Here is a 14,514-nt window from a genome sequence, read left to right as displayed (position 1 = left end):
ACCCTGAGATCATGACCTGAGCTGAAAGCAGAGGCTTAACCCACTGAGCCACCCAGGCGCCCCTGGAATGAATATTTTTTATTCATCATAATTTGTTGTAAGCATTAAATAATATTAAATCCAGGCTGGGTCATAGGAGAATACATGCAAACATCACCAACAGTGTGTTTTTGTGGTCCATAAGTGCCTTAGTGTGGTAAAACAGAGAAGATATTACTTGGTATATTTTTTAAACTGAAGTGCTTCCAAGTTTGGTAGTTTCAATTCTGCTATTTCTTGAGAATGTCTTTAATAACAAGAACATGAAGAAATAAACAGTGCTGGTTCCCTAACATTAAAGTTTCAGGAATGTGGTTATTGCTTTCCAGAAGAGACCATGAGAATGACCTTATTTCTGACAAAGGAAAAGTTGAACTCCTGCCTTTAGTCTGCCTGATGAACCCAGCAAAAACAGAAAAGGAGAATGTAATTGACAACTTTGTCTTAATTGAAGCTGATGCTCCCATGTTGTTTTATAATGATAGTACTCTGGCTTTTTCAAAGGAATTAGCTCAAGCAGGAATTTTTAAAAGTATACAGAGCTCATTCAGTGCTAAGCCTGTTCTACATACTCAAAATAATCTTCTGAAGAAATAAATTTCCCCATTAAATGAATGAGGAAATGGAGGCTTCTGTAAGTGAAACGGCTCATCTAAATTCACATAGTTGGTGAGCATGGGAATTTTCAATGCCCTCCAGCCAAAGACCACCAGGAACATACTTGTGGTTGGATAGGTTGGTTTATTACTTGTTATCACAAAGTGGGCGATGCAAAACATAAGGAATGATGGGGCATCTCAGTAACAGAGGGTTAGAAAGGACATTTAGGATTTGGCTTTGGATTAAGTAATTTGGGGGAGGGTGTACGTTCAACAGGAGAACACCAAGGCCTACCTGTGTGTGCCAGGCCAGCTCCTGGATACCAGGGACTGCTTTTATTTTTCTCAGAGCCTGAACCCAGATCCAGGTTTGTGTGGTTGGAAACATTTCCCGTGTTACTCTCTGTTCGTAGAAACCTGAAAAGAAGACAAGCAGACAAAGAATTTCATCTATGAGTTTATTTCATCTACTACCTTCACCACCTACTCAGACTCAACCTCTCCTATAGTCCTTGGGATAATTGCAGACAGTTAATGAATATTTGTTGAATTAATGAAATAATGAAAATGTCAAAAACTCCAGAGAACAACTATCTGGGTGCAAATTGAATCTCCACCACCTATCAGTATGTGATTTGGAAATTCTTTAAAAAGATTTTATTGATTATTTATTTGTCAGAGAGAGAGCAAAAGCAGGGGGAGCAGCAGGCAGAGGGAGAAGCAGGCTTCCCACTGAGCAAGGAGCCTGATGCAAGACTCGATCCCAGGACCCTGAGATCACCACCCAAGCTGAAAGCAGAGACTTAACCAACTGAGCCACCCAGGCATCCCTGGAAATTTTTAATTAAATGATAAAATTGTGTAAACTTTAAAAAGTTTTCCTTTACCCATTTGTAAAATGGAGATAACCACCAAAGCCATTCAAAGGACTACTGTGAGGGTCAAATGAACTATTGTGTGGAGTGTGCTTAGTTAGAGCTCAACAAATGTTAACTATTGTCATTTTCAGGATAAGTAGCGTGTTAGTTTTGCGATCATGTGTTCAAAATTTTTCCCACAAGGCATGAAAGCAAAGATCTTGTCTTGTCTCTTATCGTCAGTCCCTAACACAAACAAATGTTTGATAGATAAATAAGTAAATTGGCTAAAACCCAGGAACTCCCACATTTAGACGATAAATTTTAGTAACTTAAATAAAAGTTGCAAAAAGTATATAATGAACTCCCATGTACCCTTTACCTAGATTCACTACTCTTTAATATTTCACCTCATTTGCTTAATCATGCCCCCCCATACACGCATTTTTCTCTGAGTAATCCAAAATTAAGTTGTGCCCTTTTAGCTCCAAAATACTTCGGTGAGTATTTCCCAAGAACAAGGGCATTCTCTTAACAAAGTCACAATAGAGTGATCAAATTTAGAAAATTTAACATTGATACAATGGACATTAAGAACTAGTCCACAATCCATATTCAAATTTGTCACTTATCTCAATATTGTACATCACACCTATTCTGCTTCCCATTCCCCCTCCAGAATGCAATTTAGAATCACACACCACATTTTGTTGTCATGCCTCTTTAATCTCTTTTAAACCAGGATAGCTCCTCAGCCTATCTCTGTCTTTCATAATACTGACAGTTATTTTGTAGAGTGCCCTTGATTTGGGATTATTTCATGCTTCCTTGTGAGATTTGGGTTATACATTTTTGACAGAAATATCACAGAAGAGATGTTGTGTCCTTATCAGTGCATCTTATTGGAAGGACCATGATCTTTACTTGACCTATAATTTGGATCACTTTGATTTACTTGCTCTTCGAGATTATACCTCTGTAAAATTACCATTTTCCTTTCGTAATCAATAAATAATTTATGGGAGACACTTTTAATGTGTAATTACCCTGTTCCTCTAGTTCTACCGTTTATTATTGTTATTCTAACTCCATCAGTTTTGTTAGTTGGGATTCTACTAAAAGGAGGGGTTTTCCCTTCTCCTTATCTATTTATTTATATCAGCAAAGACTCGTGGGTTACCATTTTATTTCATTAGTTACACTGTCACTATCATCATGTATTTTGATGCTCAAATTGCCCCCATTTGGTCAGTGGTAGCTCCTTCAAGTTAGCTCCTGTGTCTTTTAACACGTTCTCCTCATTCTGATTCCCATCATCCTAACATTCCGATTCAACAAGACGTTCCTTTCCCTGGTACTTTCCCTGCCCTGACTCAGGCTCTTTGAAAAAGCTGCCCACCAGCCCGTTTCTCCGCTTCCTGCCCTCAGGCGGAACCTTAGAGCCCGTGATCTGGGCGGGAGAACCGCTCAGCGGACCAACCTTTTCCGGTTATGGCCGGAAGTCCTCTGAGAGGGGCGGCTTTGTGTCAGGTGACCGGAGTTTGCGTAGGAGTGATCGCAGTTCTTACCCGACAGCCTAAAGAGACAGAGTGGCAGGGCATCGGACGGACGGATAAGCTGGGTTGGCCGCAGCGGTGTTAGCTGGACAGAGGCAGGTACGTGATGGGCTCGGATGGTAGTTTAGGGGATGTCGAAGTTGAGGGACGCGGGCAGGGTTTCTGCCTTCTGCCTTACTTCTGCCTTAACCCGGCCCACAGGCTGAGACACCTGACCCAGCGGCGCAGAGACAACCACCCCCGCTCTGCTTGGGACCCTCCGCCCCAGAAGAGAGGTGCAGTCGGCGTTGTGGTCTTTTATCCTGTGATTATAGTTTTGGGAAGGAAGGAAAAGACAGCCACGAGCTCTCCTTTCCGGGCAGGAACTCACTCTAACTCACTTTCTGTCCCCGGCTCGAGACAGCCTTTCTCAGGTGGATGTGCTAAATGATTTTGCACCGTTGGGCTTGGGAGTGAGAGAGCCGAGAGACTTCGCTGCATACAGCCAGTTGTGCGTTATGGGCCCAATCCATTCCCTTTGTTGAGCCTCAGTTTCCTCGTTTGTAAAACAGGGCAGTGTGCCTAAAATATGGTTCTTATACTGGTCTGTTTTGAAATGTTTCGAGGTGCATGCTTTACAGTGCTGTTCTCAAATAAGACTTTTTTTTTTTTAAGATTTTATTTATTTATTTGACAGAGATCACAAGTAGACAGAGAGGCAGGCAGAGAGAGAGAGAGAGAGAGAGGGAAGCAGGCTCCCTGCCGAGCAGAGAGCCCGATGTGGGACTCGATCCCATGACCCTGAGATCATGACCTGAGCCGAAGGCAGCGGCTTAACCCACTGAGCCACCCAGGCGCCCCTCAAATAAGACTTCTGATTTAGAATCTGGGTCGGAACCTGGGAACGTTTTGAACATGACACCTCGGGGGTCCTGTACACACTGATGTTTGAAGGCCACTGATTTGAAGTGCTTTCCTGCTGTGAATACTAGATATCCGTATTCTTTGCTTTGAGGCAGCTGGAGCCATCTCTGGATCTTTGAAAGAATTGGGATGTTTAGCCCAGAAAAGAAAAGTAGAAGGACACTGTCTTTAAAAACGGAAAACAACTGTTATGGTGAAGAGTGCTTAACTTTTTATCTTTGGGGTTGAAAGTGGCAGAGCTTGGACCAGTAGGCGGATTCTCTTGGTTTAATTGAAGAACTTAATGCTGGTCAGAGGTGACCAGCAATGGAATGGATTGGCTCCAAAAGTAATGAACTTCCGGTTAAAGGAGGTATATAGATATTAGATGGAGGTCCTTTCCAACCTGAAATGTCTGATTCTAAGTAACTCTTTCAACCTTTCTCGTGCTGACTGACTTATATTTTCTGCCCTCTTTTCTTGACACCTCCATCCCCCCCCGCCTACATTTTCTAGAAGTAAGGCTAGTGGTGTGAATTAATGTAATCTATCCCTGTGCACTATCTTTTTTTTTTTAATTTAATTTTTTAAAAAGATTTTATTTATTTATTTATTTGACAGAGATCACAAGTAGGCAGAGAGGCAGGCAGAGAGAGAGGAGGAAGCAGGCTCCCTGCTGAGCAGAGAGCCCGATGTGGGGCTCAATCCTGGGACTCTGGGATCATGACCCGAGCCAAAGGCAGAGGCTTTAACCCACTGAGCCACCCAGGTGCCCCTGTATCATCTTTTCTTTCAGGGACTTTGGAATGGCCCATCTGATAAGGGCTCCTTAAGTGTTGTTGAATAACTAAGGAGGTACCCCACCCCATTGGTTTGTAGCTTATGTTCTTAGAGTAACTTGGAAATGCTGTTAAAGACTTCGTGTTGGGGCACCTGGGTGGCTCGGTGGGTTAGAGCCTCTGCCTTCGGCTCAGGTCATGATCCCAGGGTCCTGGGATGGAGCCCCACATCGGGCTCTCTGCTCACTAGGGGGCCTGCTTCCTCCTCTCTCTCTGCCTGCCTCTCTGCCTACTTGTGATCTCTGTCTGTCAAATGAATAAATAAAATCTTTAAAAAAAAAAAAAAAAGACTTCGTGTTTGAGGGCACCTGAGTGGCTCAGTCAGTTAAGCATCTGCCTTGGGCTCAGGTCTTGATCCTGGCCTCCTGGGATCAAGTCCCGCATTGGGCTCCTTGCTCAGCGGGGAGTCTACTTCTTCTGCCCTCTGCTCATGATCTTTCTTTCTCTTTCAAATAAATAAAATCTTTATTTACTTGAGAGAGAGAGAGGAAAGAGAGACTGTGTTTGATCAGGAGAAGCCAGTGAACTCTTTGGATCACAGAATTGAGGAGTCTCTGTCAAGAAGGGCCCCTCAGGGTTGTTCAGGCCAGCCTTTCTTGCCCGGGTCATAAATCCTTCTTTAATCCTCTCTCCACCATTGTATTATATAGCTCTTGTATCTAATGAGAGAATTTTTGCAATCTGTCGGCTAACTTTTCATCCAGCATTTAAAACCAGTCATCCTAGGGATTTGACTTGCCTGCCAGTTCATCCTCCCTCATGCATAATCTACAGGTAATGCTTCTAGCATATCTTTAGTTTTCTTTTCTTTTTTAGATCTTATTTCTTTATTTGAGAGAGGGAGAGCAGGAGCTGTGGGGGTGGGGAACAGTGCAGAGGGACAAGCATACTCCCCACTGAGTGCAGAGCCCCAGGGCTCATGCTTGGACCCTGAGATCATGACCTGAGCTGACTGACCCACCCATGCACCCCTAGATTATCTTTAGTTTTCTTTTTCTTTCTTCTTTTTTTTTAATTTTATTTATTTATTTGGAGAGAGTGTGCACTAGTGAGCTCGGGCACACAAGCAGGCAGAGTGGCAGGCAGAGGCAGAGAGAGAAGCAGGCCCCCCGCCGAGCAAGGAGCCCAATGTGGGACTCAATCCCAGGATTCTGGGATCATGACCTGAGCCGAAGGCAGCGGCTTAACCAACTGAGCCACCCAGGCATCCCTGTCTTTAGTTTTCTAATTGAATGTTGAAGTTCCTAAAAGTAGGTCACGTTTTCAAAACCTGTAAGAATATTTAGAGTGCCCTATGGAGCAAAGATTCCATATTATGACCCAGGTCTGCTCACATCCTATCCCCCTCCCGAAAAATAACTTGTGTTTGAGCTAAGTCTTCCTGCTTGTGTTTACCTTCCTGCTTTGTTTTTGTTTCCTAGGGTTAAAAACAAAATTGTGAAATGCTTATTCAGATATTATCCAGGTGCTGGTTTAAAATGATCATAATTTGGTGATATCTTTAATACTTACTGATCTGAAATTTTCCTTTTAAAAAAGTACCTGAATCAGCATTTCCAAAGTGTGCTCTTCAGGCCACTACTTGGAAGCGATGCCTCTGAAAAAAAGTGTTCCATAGTAAAAATAAGTTTGGAAAATGCTGTATATCATTATCTTTTCTTGGAACTTCTCAGCATATAATACCACATTAAATATAGTGAGATGTCCTATAATAAAGAAACATACCTAATCTTGTTTAACCTAGCGTTGCCAGACTTAATTGATGTGCATGCAACACTTCTTTTTTAATTGAAGCACACATTGGCAAATTTTTTTTTTTTTTAATTTATTTAAGTAGCCTCTACACCTAATCTGGGGCTTGAACTCATGACCCTGAGATCAAGAGTCTCATGCTTTTCTGGACTGGACCCACCCTGGTGCCCCTTACATTGGCAAATTCTCATCTGGAGAGTCTGCAGTTTATGGTATGCAGGCCAAATCTGGCTCTATTGCCTGTTTTTGCATGGCATGTGAGCTAGGGATGGATTTTATATTTTTAAATGGTGGGGAATAGATCCAAAAAAGAATAACGTTTTGTGATATGTGAAAATTACAGGAAAATTAAAACTATAAATAAGATTTTATTGGAATACAGCCACACCCATTAATTTACATATCATCTTTGGCAGAAGAGTTGAGTGGTTGCCCCAAAGACCATATGGTTTACAGTCTAAAGTATTATGGTATGGCATTTTACAGAAAGAATTTACTAGCTCCTGACTTGCATTGTGTACATTTTTTTAAGTTTTTTCCATGTACATTTTTTAACTCTTCGACTTTTTACATTTTTAACTTTTTTAACATTTTAAAACTTTTGTATAATTTATTTTATTTTGAAATAATTTTAGACTTACAAAAATAATACACAAACTTCCTGTATACTTTTCACCCAACTTTCCCTAATGTTAACATTTTAACAGCCATGTTAAAATTATCTAAATAAGTAATTTAACATTAATACAATACTACTAACTATAGACTTTATTCAGATTTAGCCATTTGTCTGCTAATGTTCTTTTTCTTTTCCAGGGTCCAGCCCAGTTTCCCACATTGCATTTAGTTGTCAAGTCTCCTGAGTCTCTAGTGATCTGAGACAGTTCCTCAAGTCTTTTTTTTTTTATGTATAAAGATTTTACTTATTTATTTGACAGAGAAGTCACAGGTGGGCAGAGAGGCAGACAGAGGGGGAGTGGGTAGCAGGCTCCCTGCTGACCAGAGAGCCTGATGCAGGGCTCCATCCGAGGACCCTGAGATCATGACCTGAGCTGAAGGCAGAGGCTTAATCCACTGAGCCACCCAGGCACCCCTCCTCAAGTCTTTTTTGTCTTTCATGACTGTAAACTTTATTTTTTTAAGCTTTTATTTATTTGTTTGAGAGAGAGAGAAAGCATAAACGGGGGGGGGGGGTAGAGGGAGAAGCAGGCTCCCCACTGAGCAGGGAGCCCCATGGGGTGGGGGTGAGGGACTCAATCCCAGGACCCAGGACCCTGAGATCATGACCTGCATGACCTGAGCTGAAGGCAGAGATTTTTGTTTTTTAAAGATTTTATTTATTTATTTATTTGACAGAGATTACAAGTAGACAGAGAGGCAGGCAGAGAGAGGGGAAGGGAAGCAGGCTCCCTGCTGAGCCGAGAGCCGGATGCGGGGCTCCATCCCAGGACCCTGGGATCTCGACCTGAGTTGAAGGCAGAGGCTTTAGCCCACTGAGCCACCCAGGCGCCCCTGTTGATTTTTTTTAAAACAAAATTCATATATAAAATTCACCATTTAAAGAGTACAATTCAGTAGTTTTTAGTATGTTCACAAGGTTGTATAATCATCACCACTGTTTTAATCCCAGACCATTTTCATGTCCCCCCAAAGAAAACCTGCACATGTTTGCAGTCACTCCTTGTTCCCCCCTCTTCCATCCCCTGGCAGTCACTAATATGGATTCATATAGTATGTGCCCTTTTTACAACGTGTGGCTTTTTGTGTCTGGCTTCTTTCATTAAGCATATGTTTTCATAAGGTTCATCCATGTTGTGGCCTGTATTGGTACTTCATTATATTTGATGAATAATATTTCATTGTATGGTTACAGCACATTGTGTTTATCCATTCATTAATTGATTGACATTTAGGTTGTTTCTGCCCTTTGGTTATTATGACTAATGCTTCTGTGAACATTCATGTGCACATTTTTGTTTGAACATATTTTTGGTCCTCCTAGATGTGTCTCCTTAGGAGTGGAATTTGCTGGGTCATATGGCAACTCAATGTTTAACTTTTTGAAGAACTGCCAAACTGTTCCACAGCAGCTGCACCATTTTACATTCCCATTAGCAATATGTGAGGGTTCCATTTTCTCCACATCCTCTTCAACACTTGTTATTGTCTCTTTTTGTTGTTATTATTATAGCCACCCTGGTGGTTGCAAAGTGGCATCTAATTGTAGTTTTTATTTTCATTTCCCTAATGACTGATGATGTTGAACATCTTTTCATGTGCATATTGGCCATCTGTGTGTCTTTGGAGAAATGTCTATTCAAATCCTTTGTCTGTTTTGTAATTGAGTTATTTGTTATCACTCACAGTTTTGCATGTAAATATTAAAAGAGTTTGCAGATTGCCTAAAGCCTCTTGAAGTAACTGAGAGTGAGCTGAACTGCAAAATCTGGGGCAATGCCAGTAACTCCCTGATCTGAATGAGGTTGGATTTGGACATGCTGAAGTGCAGAGTAATTGTCCCTTTGAAACTGCTGACCATTCAGAGCTTCTCTCAGCTCCAACCACTGCTGATCATGCAGAGGTGGGATGGCCATAGTCAAGTAAAAGGGGTACTACAGTATTATTTGAAATGTGATAAGACCACTAGGAGGTCCTGACATCTGAGAGCTACTCTGGTGGTTGTCTGGTCACAGTCAAGGAGTAGAGGAGTCAGTGGTGGTTTGGAATACTCCAGACTTGTGATATTGGGCACCTGCTTGGGGTGGCAGAGCTACCAGTGCACCCATACCTCTTTTGACATCAGAGCATTTGGCTATACCCAGACCATCTTGCAGATATAATTAAAAAATAAAACAGGGGCGCCTGGATGGCTCAGTTGGGTAAGCCTCCAACTCTTGATTTTGGCTTAGGTCATGATCTCAGGGTTGTGAGATCAGGCCCTGCATCTGGCTCTGCATTGTGTGTGGAGCCTCTCCCTTGAGGCTAAGCATCTACCTTTAGCTCAGATCATGATCTCTGGGTCCTGGAATCAAGTCTCACGTCGCTCCCTGTTTGGTGGGGAATCTGCTGCTTCCTTTCCCTCTGCCCCTCTCCACCTCTTCCCAACTTGTGCTCTCTGCTCTTTCTCATGCTCTCTCAAATAAATAAATAAAAATAAATAAAAATAAAAAAGATTTTATCTGTCCCTCTCCTTCTGCCCCTCCCCCTCTCTTAATTTTATTTATTTATTTTTTAAAGATTTTATTTATTTATTTGACAGACAGTAGTAGGCAAGTAGGCAGAGAGGCAGGCAGAGAGAGAGAGGAGGAGCAGGCTCCCTGCTGAGCAGAGAGCCCAATGTGGGGCTCCATCCGAGGACTCTGGGATCATGACCTGAGCCTAAGGCAGAGGCTTTAACCCACTGAGCCACCCAGGCGCCCCTCCCCCTCTCTTTAAAAGAAAGTTTTTACAAAGAAAAGAGACACTTTAATTTTCAATGTTTCTAATGTTTTTTAAGTTACAGTAAACTAAATGAGTATTAATTTTATTTTTCACTTCACTAAGCATGTGTACCAATAGTAAGAGTGTTTTTTATTTATTTATTTATTTATTTATTTGACAGAGAGAGATCACAAGTAGATGGAGAGGCAGGCAGAGAGAGAGAGAGAGAGAGGGAAGCAGGCTCCCTGCCGAGCAGAGAGCCCGATGCGGGCCTCGATCCCAGGACCCTGAGATCATGACCTGAGCCGAAGGCAGCGGCTTAACCCACTGAGCCACCCAGGCGCCCAGTAAGAGTGTTTTTAATGTGATAATTTTTTTTTTGAAAAAAAATTTTTTTAATTTTAATTTTATTTTTTATAAGCATATAATATATTTTTATCCCCAGGGGTACAGGTCTGTGAATCGCCAGGTTTACACACTTCACAGCACTCACCATAGCACATACCCTCCCCAATGTCCATAACCCCACCCCCCCCAACCCCCCTCCTCCTAATGTGATAATATTTTAAAAATTCACAGACAGTTGTGATTTTCCCATTGATTATTATGACCATTTTTCTTAGTATCAGCTTGCATTTTTATTGTTCTGCTTTACTGTACCAAACAAGGGACATTTTCCTCCAGCATTTTATTTGTTGGTAGAATTCGTGTCCTTAATAAAAAAATGTCCAAAATGCAGAATCTTTACATTTAACTAAGAGGAATTATTCAGTTAGACTAATGCACACCATTCCCCTTTTACTTCAGACTTATACCAGATAAAGAGCATTTCTAGCATTAGGGGCCTGCAACTCTCTGACAGATAAATAAAATCTTAAAAAAAAAAAAAAAGAAAGAAAAGAAAGGATATGTTTCCTTTTCCAAAAATTAGAAGGACTGGGGATGAGGAATGAGATATAATAATCCTCACAATTAGGAACCAAATAGAGGCATATTCCTGAGGACAATTAATTGAGTAATTCACTCATTTAACAAGTATTTTAATAAAGTATATAGAAATTAAGATGGGAGACATTACAGTATAGATAACACAGATTTTTCTTATTGATTTAGAAATAAGAAAAGATTTAGCCAAATGCCAAACTTTAAAGATGTAAGGAAAAAGGTATATTTTGGGGAGCAAATACCTTGAACAGGTGAGAGGAAATGTAATCCATGGTATGAGTGGGTAGTTTAGCCTTAGTTAAGAGCAGAGATAGTTCATGCATGGTAGTAAAGAGAGAAAGAAGAATATAAGACTACAGACAGAGCCAAGTCGTCCTGTTTGGAAGTAGAAAGATAAGGCAGCTCTCTTGTTTTTAGTTTTTTTCAGGGAAATAATAAGGATGGTCATTAGTGAAGGTGAAGAGAAAGTAGGGGCTGTTTATAACTGAAGGAGTAAAAAGTTACGAAACAGCCATCACAGACTCATAAATTACATTGACTCAAAATATGGTGAAAGGATTGCTAAAAATTGCAAGGGGTTTGGGGTGCCTGGGTGGCTCAGTTAGTTGTTAGGTGTCTACCTTCTGCTCAGGTTCCTTGCTCAGCGGGAAGCCTGTTTCTCCCTCTCCCACTCCCCTGCTTGTATTCCCTTTCTCGCTGTCTCTCTGTTAAATAAATAAATAAAATCTTAAAAAAAAATTGCAAGGGGTCTTGAGGTCATGAATTCAAGGTAAGTTGATCAGAAAATCTCCTTCTTGTAGGCCTATTCAATTCTTTTAATATATCAATAAATAGGAAGGCATTATTTTACTGGTTTACATTTTTTTTTTAAGATTTTATTTATTTATTTGACAGAGAGAAATCACAAGTAGGCAGAGAGGCAGGCAGAGAGAGAGGAGGAAGCAGGCTCCCTGCTGAACAGAAAGCCCGATGTGGGGCTTGAACCCAGGACCTGGGATCATGACCTGAGCCGAAGGCAGCGGCTTAACCCACTGAGCCACCCAGGCGCCCCTGGTTTACATTTTTTAAAGTAAGTCCTTTATGGAAACTAAGTGGGGGAAGGAAATTATGGAGATATGCATATGGGGAAAAGGATGGACCATGAGATCTAAATAAGATAAAAAGGAAGAAAGCACTTGAAGAGCCTTAATGTGCAGTAGAGAGAGGGTAAAGTTAGTGAACCAGCCATCCCAGGTATTTGAAGTCTTACCAACTGAACATTTAAGAAGGAATTTGCTAGAATTTGGGAAGTGGTGGTCAGATGATGAGACTACTGAAATACATGTTTTAATAGTCCAGTAATAGTTAATGACAAATTTTAGAGCCTAGCCACAGATGGGGGTTGGTGAAGTTGAGCAGAAAACAAGATATTAATGAAAAGCTTAAAGAAGCAAGTGGCTGGATCAGGTACCAAGCAGGTTATCTCTGGAGATATTGAACATACTCTTAAAAATAATGGGAAATGTGGTGGAGAGAAGTGCAGTTAGGCAGATGCTAAAATAGAGAAATTAAAGGACATGACCAGCTCAGTCAAAGGAAGTATGCGTGCTGATTAGATTAGAATTGGTAACAGCTACACTGATAATCTATTCACAGTAAATTCTATTTAATACTTTCTTCTTTGAAGTGACTTTTTTTTGTGTCTGTGTCTCTGTACTATAAATTACACAGTGTTCTGTGAGGAGTTTGTAGAGAGGTACCTTTGCAGGTGTAAGGGAGGGGTCTGTGGACCATCATTAAATTTTTCTTCGTTCACTGATCAACCTAGGGGTTGGAACTATGTTGTAAAGAAGTCAGCTGTTTAACGAGGAATTAGGGCTAAATGAAGTACAGAGGTTTCTTTCAACCTAAATAAATTTTCCGCAGTTAATTTTGGTTTTTAATAAGGTTTTAATTGGTATCACAGTACCTTAAAAAGGACACATAACTTTGGAACTTGTTTTTTGAAACAATTAGGAAGTTCTGAGTTGAAACTATTTCGGGTGAGAGGCACAAAAGAGTAATTTTAATTGTGAAGGTAATATACGCTCGTTTTGGGAAATACAGAAAAGCTTCCCTCTCTTCCTACCTACATTGTTTCTGAAAAGAGCCTTTATTAAGTTGCTTTATTTCCTTGTTTCTCCCCCAGTGTGTACATTTTTAATGGTTAGAACCATTCAGTGCATGTAGTTCTATAGCTTGCTTTTTCCTGTTAGCATTTTTTAAAGATTTTTTATTTTTAAGCAATCTCCACACCCAAGGTGGGGCTCGAGCCCACACCCAGAGATCAAGAGTCATACACTCTAAGGAAGGACTGAGCCACACAGAGGCCCCTCCTGTTAGCATTTTAATGTTGATGTGTCTGTGCTTTTGCCAGCCTTTTTTGTAAGCATTACTTCTGATACATACGCTTAACCAGTCGGTTATTCAGTAAGTTAATAAGTATTGCTTGGGTATATAGAACAATGACTCAGCATGTTCTTAGTGAGTAGAATTCTGGTTTCTTTCTAATAAGGAGCACAGATTCTTTTAAAAACTGGGTGGCTCAGTTGGTTAGGCAGCTGCCTTCGGCTCAGGTCATGATCCCAGCGTCCTGGGATCGAGTCCCGCATCGGGCTCCTTGCTCATCAGGGAGCCTGCTTCTCCCTCTGCCTCTGCCTGCCATTCTGTCTGCCTGTGCTTGCTCTCTCTCCATCTCTCTCTCTGACAAAAAAAAAAAAAAAAAAATCTTAAAAAAAAATTTTTTTTTATTGTGATAAAATAATACATAACAGAATTTACCATTTAACCATTTTTAGGTGTACTATTTGGTGGCATTAAGTATATTCACAGTGTGTGCAACTATCACCACTATGTGTTTCCAAAGCTTTATCATTACATCATTACATCAAACAGAAACTCTTTACCCATTAAACAGTAACTTCCCATTCCCCCTTCATCCTAGCTCCTGGTAACCTCTAATCCACTTTTTATCTCTATGAATTTGTCTATTGTAGATCTTTTCTTTTTTTTTAAATTAAGACAGCATTCACCCATTTTTATTTTTATTTTTATTTATTTATTTTTTTTAAGTAGGCTTCACACCTACCATGAGTTCAAGAGTCACACACACTGGGGCACCTGGGTGGCTCAGTCTTTAAGCATCTGCCTGCGGCTCAGGTCATGATCCCAGTGTCCTGGGATCAAGCCCTACATTGGGGTCCCTGCTCAGCGGGAAGCCTGCTTCCCCTCTCCCACTCCCCCCGCTTGTGTTCCCTCTCTTGGCTGTGTCTCTCTCTGTCAAATAAATAAATAAATCTTTTTTTTTTTTTTTTTTAATAAATAAAATCTTTAAAAAAAAGTCACACACACTACCAGCTGAGCCAGCCAGGAACTCCTGTTGTAGATGTTTTCCATTAATGGAATCATAAAATAAATGACACTTTGTGGAAACATAGGGATCTTTTTTCCAATTTTTTTATTGTAATAAAATACACATAATAAAATTTATCATCTTAACCATTTTTAAGTGTATAGGTCAGTGGTATTAGGTACATTCATACTGTCGTGCAGCCATTACCACCATCCATCTCCAGAACTCTTCATTTTGGAAAACTGAAACTCTTGT

General features: G+C 40.8%; 1 protein-coding gene across 6 annotated transcripts in view; it reads left to right on the top strand.

Annotated features, from left to right (window-relative positions):
• The first annotated feature begins 3,014 nt into the window (after nucleotides 1–3,014).
• RNF185 (ring finger protein 185) overlaps nucleotides 3,015–14,514 on the top strand; it is a 39,427-nt gene continuing 27,927 nt past the window's right edge. For 3 of the 6 annotated variants that reach the window (XM_047698189.1, XM_047698190.1, XM_047698188.1), the window contains exon 1: nucleotides 3,015–3,150. The gene's annotated coding sequence lies outside the window, so the exon portion shown is untranslated. Of the gene's footprint in view, nucleotides 3,151–3,946; nucleotides 4,012–14,514 lie in introns of those variants that run through there. The other 3 variants (XM_047698193.1, XM_047698192.1, XM_047698191.1) reach the window with 3 other exon arrangements.

This window comes from Lutra lutra, chromosome 12 (assembly GCF_902655055.1).
Source record: "Lutra lutra chromosome 12, mLutLut1.2, whole genome shotgun sequence".
Taxonomy (NCBI): Eukaryota; Metazoa; Chordata; class Mammalia; order Carnivora; family Mustelidae; genus Lutra; species Lutra lutra.
Note: the sequence above shows the minus strand (reverse complement) of the source record. Positions and strands in the feature narration are given on the sequence as shown.